Source organism: Electrona antarctica (assembly GCF_951216825.1).
Source record: "Electrona antarctica genome assembly, chromosome: 22".
NCBI lineage: Eukaryota > Metazoa > Chordata > Actinopteri > Myctophiformes > Myctophidae > Electrona > Electrona antarctica.
Genome location: NC_136805.1, coordinates 29,190,506 through 29,198,005, shown reverse-complemented (window position 1 = coordinate 29,198,005; position 7,500 = coordinate 29,190,506). Strand labels below are relative to the sequence as shown.

The 7,500-nt window shown below is 43.8% G+C and overlaps 1 protein-coding gene across 1 annotated transcript in view; it reads left to right on the top strand.

Moving 5' to 3' along the window:
- The window catches only part of LOC306915076 (RNA binding protein fox-1 homolog 3-like), a gene marked incomplete at both ends in the record, with an annotated part of 61,734 nt that overhangs the window by 49,777 nt on the left and 4,457 nt on the right, over positions 1–7,500 (top strand). The gene's annotated exons all lie outside the window — the stretch shown is intronic.

The window sequence follows — 7,500 nt, the reverse complement described above, 5'->3', positions numbered from 1 at the left end:
AACTTGAGAAGTGGGCAGAGTGTTCTTCCGAAAACTATTCTTGTCAAATGTGCCTTTGTAATTGCCTCCTCATACTGCCATCGTCATTTTAAATAAGAGTTACATTGAAGGCAGCAGGCACAGAGCTCCATATCGCTCCATTACTGGGAAGTGTGACGTTTTATTGCAGCTCATTTCTGCCATGCTATAGTCAGCGTCAGCATTGTCAATTATTACTGCGCCTCGCTCATTGAATATGAATGGAACGTGGTCCATTGGGTAGCAGACCCAGTCTAAATGGAGCTTTAGTAATGTAGCATGTAGCATTTCATATTTATTTCCCGAGGCTAGACTTAAAACGAAATTAGGCAGCAGCCTCGCGGTATTAAAACTTGTTCCACCCGCTGTTCCCAAAATGCAGAGAGAGCATAGTCGGTGGTGTATTAAAGGGACACTGCAAAAAAAGTTATGTTAATGACGTTTAGAAGATTTTTGAACACTTTCCTGGGGTTGTGTGTAATATGTGGTTTTAGATATTTTAGATTTTAGCCGTGTCCATGATGTCACGGACACTGGTCTCACTTCCTTCCTGGACTACATTGTTGTCTCAGTAAGATAGCCCTCCCCCTATCCACAAGGAGGAGCAGTGTGCGGAGTGAGCGCGTTTTTCGGATTTCTAACGGCGTTTCTCCATCGGTTTTCCAAAAAAACACGTCCAGTGTGCAACCACCTTAAGACTTGTTTACATCAGGTATAAAGTAAATGGAAAACGTGACCGTATGGAAAAAGGGGCAGAAGAACTGGGAGGCGGAAAAAGGGGTGAAGTGAAGTATAGTCAAGTATTCAAAAGTACATTTTCAGAAATGTTCAGAAATAGTGAAAATAGCGATTAAGGGAAGCTAATCCAGTTAGCTATTTAACTCCATTTGAAATAGGGCTCCAGTGGTTCATTATTGGTACGTTTTGGTCGCAATAGTTCTTAACTAGTAGTATACAACAGGTCGTTTCGAGGAAGCAATCTCATTAGTTGAAACAGCTTCCTGACGTTCCTTAAACCAGTGCAAAGGAACACCTAATCAAAACAAAGATTGTGTTTTTCTCCCAGAGCGCAGCAGACTCGGTGGCTAGGCTAGCTAGTTCCTTGGGACATTTGTGGTCGTAGTGACTACATCTGTCATTAAAAAAATCTTAATTTTATCTTAGTTTTATGGGTAACTGTTACATTGTTAATATTATACTCGAGGGTGTTCTTTAACGTCATTAATGCACGTCTGCGATATCTTTCGGAACTGGCCTGTGGGTGAGTTCCTACGGCACCTCAGGCGTGCATTAATGATGATGAAAAACACCCTCTCGTGTAATATCGCTTAAGAGTCAAAAAGTACAGATGTAATGTAATGTAATGTAATGTTTTGAAATGTAATGTTTTGAAATGTAATGTTTTGAAATGTAATGTTTTGAAATGTAATGTTTTGAAATGTAATGGAGTGAAAGCATATAAAAAGCGGAATACTTGGATCAGTACAACTGAGTGCACACATGTACTTAAGTACAGTAAATGTACTTAGTTACTGTCCACCACTGTACATGCACATTGTGCATATTGTGTACACACACACACACACGCGCGCGTGCACGTGCACACACACACGCACGCACGCAAAACCGCCTGTTCTACAGAAAGGCAAGGGTTATGTTACTCAATCACATGCACTCCAATCACTTTACAAAATAACACCGTCTCATAACTGTAAACATGCTCTTACCATACGTGACCCCGGCCGACCTCCAACAGAGGGCAACGCCCATTCCCATCCGCCACCGGCCCGCCTGCATGACCTGATAACGCCTGTGTGTGTGTGTGTGTGTGTGTGTGTGTGTGTGTGTGTGTGTGTGTGTGTGTGTGTGTGTGTGTGTGTGTGTGTGTGTGTGTGTGTGTGTGTGTGTGTGTGTGTGTGTGTGTGTGTGCGTGCGACGTGTGCATGTGTGTGCGGCACGTGCATGGTTTATGTATATGTGTGTGTGCATGCATGTCTGTACCTGTATTAGTATACTTGTGAGGGCCAAATGTCTCCACAAATATAGAGAAATAGACATTGTGAGAGCAATGGTTGATTGATGATAAGGATTGTTTTTAATATAATTATTTAGGTTTATGCTGCGTTCACACGGGCAGATGCAAAGATACAGTCTACCATTCATTTTCAATGGAAGCCAGCAACATGAAGATACAAAGATACATCCAGCGTTTGTAGCTGCTGCTAAAGCTACAACAGCTACAAAGATACAAAGCTACAAATGCGCTGTGTAGCTTTGCGTCTTTGTATCGTTTGCATCTGCCCGTGTGAACGCAGTTCAATTAGGAAGAGGTTCAGTTTGGGGATTAGGATTAGTACATTTACAGGTTGGGTTTAAGGGTTACAGGTACTTAGAGTTATCAGTGATTTATACTCTGTTGCGTGCCGGTGTGTCGAGCATCACAAACAGCAGATCTACAAGCTCACAATGTCCTCACGAGTATAGTGACACACGCGCGCGTGCGTGCATGTGCCTGTGTGTGAGTATGTGTGTGTGTATGTGTGTGTGTGTGCATGTGCGCGCGGTGTGGTGGTAGGGGTATACTATACAGGGGTGGTGGTTTATGCATATAAGTGTACCTGCGCATGCATGTTGTTGCTGTTTGTTTGTTTTATAGGCCTGTTGGCTGTCAGGCGGGGGCCCTGCCATGATTCATGGGTTATTACAGCAGCACTGTAGCATGCACACACCATAGCTCATCATCAGATTGCACTCATATACGTCATGCCACCACCACCAACATGCATACGCAAGCACACACGCACACGCTCGCGTGCGTCGCGCCGCTATCGGGTGGAAACCATGCATGTCCCGAAACCGTTTCCTCTTTTTTAATTATCGTATTCGAAACATTTTTAAAAAATAGTGAAAATAGCAGGTCTACAAGCTTGTAGATCGGCTGCCTTCACTACTTTTGAGCGACACTTGTGTGATGAAGTACGAAAATCATATATATATAAGTTGAGAGATACAAGGTTTCTGCCTGACACCAGTGACATAGCATATGCCCACGCACACACTCACACACACACACACACACACACACACACACACACACACACACACACACACACACACACACACACACACACACACATAGTCTGTATTATGCATATATAAACATATACTATAAAGACACACATGCATACGGACACAAACAGGAGTGAATATATGGATGCCTCATACAGCGAAAGAGCTGAGGGGGGAGGCCAGGGGGGCGGGGGGGCGGCAGGGGAATTGATCTTTTGCCCAGAATATATCATCAATTGACTGTGTGCAGGCTGCTTGGCATATTAATGCTGTTGTCTGGCTATAGTTAGACAGGGAGAGGCTGCGATAGCAGTGGATAGGGGCTTTACATCACCTAGCAGAGAGATGGATGGAGGGAGGGAGGGAGGGAGGGAGGGAGGGTGAATGAGACCGAGCGAGAGTGTAATGTCCAATGTGTGACTCCGGCGTCGCATGGTGAAAATAGCTGATCTACAAGTTCACAACGCGTTGCCTCAATGGCGTTGCATGTTGGATTGCATGTTAAATTATGTATATCTCCGACCACTTAAATCCTCAATGCTATGTACTTGGTCAGCTTTTTTAAAGCAAACCGTTGTGAGCTTGTAGAAGAGCCCTGCTCTACCAGTTTAAAAGGAATATTGGCATACATTAGTGGCGTGTAGGCCAGTGATCTGCATATATGTATACAACTCTCTTTCAACCTTTTTCAAGGTCCATTATTTATTCACCATTTGAGCCACGGACCGCCACCATATGAGATTTAACCTACATTACATTCTCTAATTGTGTAGACTTCTTGTAAATCATGTAGTGCAGATGTTTAACAATTTAACTCTTAAGCATAAACAATTTGACACTCTTAAGAGATCTATAAGGGTCCATTTGGTTACCATCATTTAGTTGGGGACCACCTGGAACCCCCTCAAGGACCAACCGCTGGTTGAGAGCCACTGCTGTAGGTACAACTCTCCACTGAAGTGAGCTGGTCTGGGGCTGGTGTGGGCCGGCCTCGCCCGGGCCTCGAGTAGCCAATCGATCGGTCTAGGGCGGAGGTGGGCCCGCCCGGCCCGGGCCTCCAGTAGCCAATCGATCGGAGATCTCCGCCTACCGATACGTCCGGCGGTGACATCTAAATATTCATGTGGAGGCTGGAGCTGGGTGGAAGAAAATGGAGAAACAAACTGCAGTGCAGAAATGAAGCATACAGCGTTATAGTTCATGCAGGGTCTGGTCTGCAATAAATGGTTAAATCTACTTTGACGTGAGTGTTCCATGACTGAACCAATGTTATAGAGAACTCCCTCATAATGGGACAGTATCACATGTAGGTTTCATTTCATAGTGGGACAGTATCACATGTAGGTTTCATCTCATAATGGGACAGTATCACATGTAGGTTTCATCTCATAGTGGGACAGTATCACATGTAGGTTTCATCTCATAGTGGGACAGTATCACATGTAGGTTTCATCTCATAGTGGGACAGTATCACATGTAGGTTTCATCTCATAGTGGGACAGTATCACATGTAGGTTTCATCTCATAATGGGACAGTATCACATGTAGGTTTCATCTCATAATGGGACAGTATCACATGTAGGTTTCATCTCATAATGGGACAGTATCACATGTAGGTTTCATCTCATAGTGGGACAGTATCACATGTAGGTTTCATCTCATAGTGGGACAGTATCACATGTAGGTTTCATCTCATAGTGGGACAGTATCACATGTAGGTTTCATCTCATAGTGGGACAGTATCACATGTAGGTTTCATCTCATAGTGGGACAGTATCACATGTAGGTTTCATCTCATAGTGGGACAGTATCACATGTAGGTTTCATCTCATAGTGGGACAGTATCACATGTAGGTTTCATCTCATAGTGGGACAGTATCACATGTAGGTTTCATCTCATAGTGGGACAGTATCACATGTAGGTTTCATCTCATAGTGGGACAGTATCACATGTAGGTTTCATCTCATAGTGGGACAGTATCACATGTAGGTTTCATTTCATAGTGGGACAGTATCACATGTAGGTTTCATCTCATAGTGGGACAGTATCACATGTAGGTTTCATCTCATAGTGGGACAGTATCACATGTAGGTTTCATCTCATAGTGGGACAGTATCACATGTAGGTTTCATCTCATAGTGGGACAGTATCACATGTAGGTTTCATCTCATAGTGGGACAGTATCACATGTAGGTTTCATCTCATAGTGGGACAGTATCACATGTAGGTTTCATCTCATAGTGGGACAGTATCACATGTAGGTTTCATCTCATAGTGGGACAGTATCACATGTAGGTTTCATCTCATAGTGGGACAGTATCACATGTAGGTTTCATCTCATAGTGGGACAGTATCACATGTAGGTTTCATCTCATAGTGGGACAGTATCACATGTAGGTTTCATCTCATAGTGGGACAGTATCACATGTAGGTTTCATCTCATAGTGGGAGACAGTATCACATGTAGGTTTCATCTCATAGTGGGACAGTATCACATGTAGGTTTCATCTCATAGTGGGACAGTATCACATGTAGGTTTCATTTCAAAGCATTAGGCCAGTGGTTTTCAACCTTTTCATATCAATGCCCATTATTACTTGCGCAAGCAGAGCGCGCAAGTACTAGTTTCGCCCGATGATGCGTATGCACCGTCCCAGCAAATGACGTAATGACTACTTGTGCCTGATACGGCAGTGGTGCCAGACTACATACATGTATACATAGGAGCATTACCTCTAATCCTCCCGACACTAAAACATATCGTCATTACGTCACCATCGAAAACCAATTACACTCTGGCATTGGGACCTTTAATCCACATCTTTATTATGTCATCATTGAGAGCTAGCATTTGACGCCAGTTATACCCTGACGTCATATGCTGGACGGTGCATACGCATCAAAAGTAACCACAGTATACCGCTAATCAACTTACAAATTACGTATACATATACATAGAGGCATTTCCTTTAATCCACCCGACATTGATCGAGATATACGTCACCATCGAAGGCATTGGTCCTTTAATCCACATCTTTATTACGATATACTTCATAATACTACTTTTTTACGTGCAAAAAGTAGGTACGTAGCAATAGCTAAACATAATAATTCAATATTTCATCGTTCTTTCAAAGAGAAGCTAAGATTTGACAGTTTGTAGCGGTCGACAGTACTTGCACGCTCTGCTTGCGCACTAGTAGGGCATTTATGGCCTACTTGTGTGCAACAAGTAAGTAGGCACTCGACAGAGTGCAGTTCTAGTTTATTCTGCATTTGAGCCACGGAACACCGTTTAATGAGACCCAAAACTAAAGAACATTTTGGTATTGTTGGATAAGATTTTGTCCACAATTCCATGCTGTATTGATGTTGGTATCTAGGAGAGATAACAGGCAAACAATCAAAATAACAATATTTTACATTCTCTATTTATGTATAGTTTAGACTTCTTGTAAATGAAGTAATAAAGATGTTTAACAATTATGTACCTCTTGAGAGCGTAAAGTGAAACCAAATGGACCTGTACGGGTCCATTTGGTTTTATTTTACGCTCTCGAGTTAAAGATCTAAGAAGGGTCCATTGATTACCAACTCTATCATTTAGCTGGGGACCACCTGGAACCCCCTCAAGGACCACTGGTTGAAAACCACTGCATTGGGCTATAGAGTGTGTGTGTGTGTGTGGTGTGTGTGTGTGTGTGTGTGTGTGTGTGTGTGTGTGTGTGTGTGTGTGTGTGTGTGTGTGTGTGTGTGTGTGTGTGTGTGTGTGTGTGTGTGTGTGTGTGTGTGTGTCAATGTGTGTGGTGTCAATGTGTGTGCATGTCTATGTGTGCATGCGTGCACGTGTGTACAATTATATGTGTTAATGCCGTGCCGTTCTGCGCTGATTGAAGGTTAAACAGCAGCCTTCAGCTTGGCAGACCAGCACTCGGCCGGTTCACCAGCCAGTCCTTGTTACCCCTCTGTGCACTATGCCACACACGCTTCAAAGAGCGACCAGGCCGTGTGTGTGTGTGTGTGTGTTGTGTGTGTGTGTGAGAGAGAGAGAAGAGAGAGAAAGAAATGAAGGATGGCCTTAGGCTGAGTCTGTCGTTCCAAACAATACAGCCCATAATACAGCCCATCTGCTCGCTGTCCCCACTGCCAAGCACTAAACCTAACCTCCATCCAGCCACCCCTCCCCTCCCTCCCTCTATTTCTCTCTGTCTCTCTCTCTCCATCTCTCTCTGTCTCTCTCCATCTCTCTCTGTCTCTCTCTCTCTCCATCTCTCTCTGTCTCTCTCTCTCTCTCTCTCTCTCTCTCTCTCTCTCTCTCTGTCCATCTGTCTCTGTCTCACTGTCTGTCTCACTGTCTGTCTCGTTCTCTCCATCATCTCTCTCTCTCTCTCTCTCTCTCTCTCTCTCTCTCT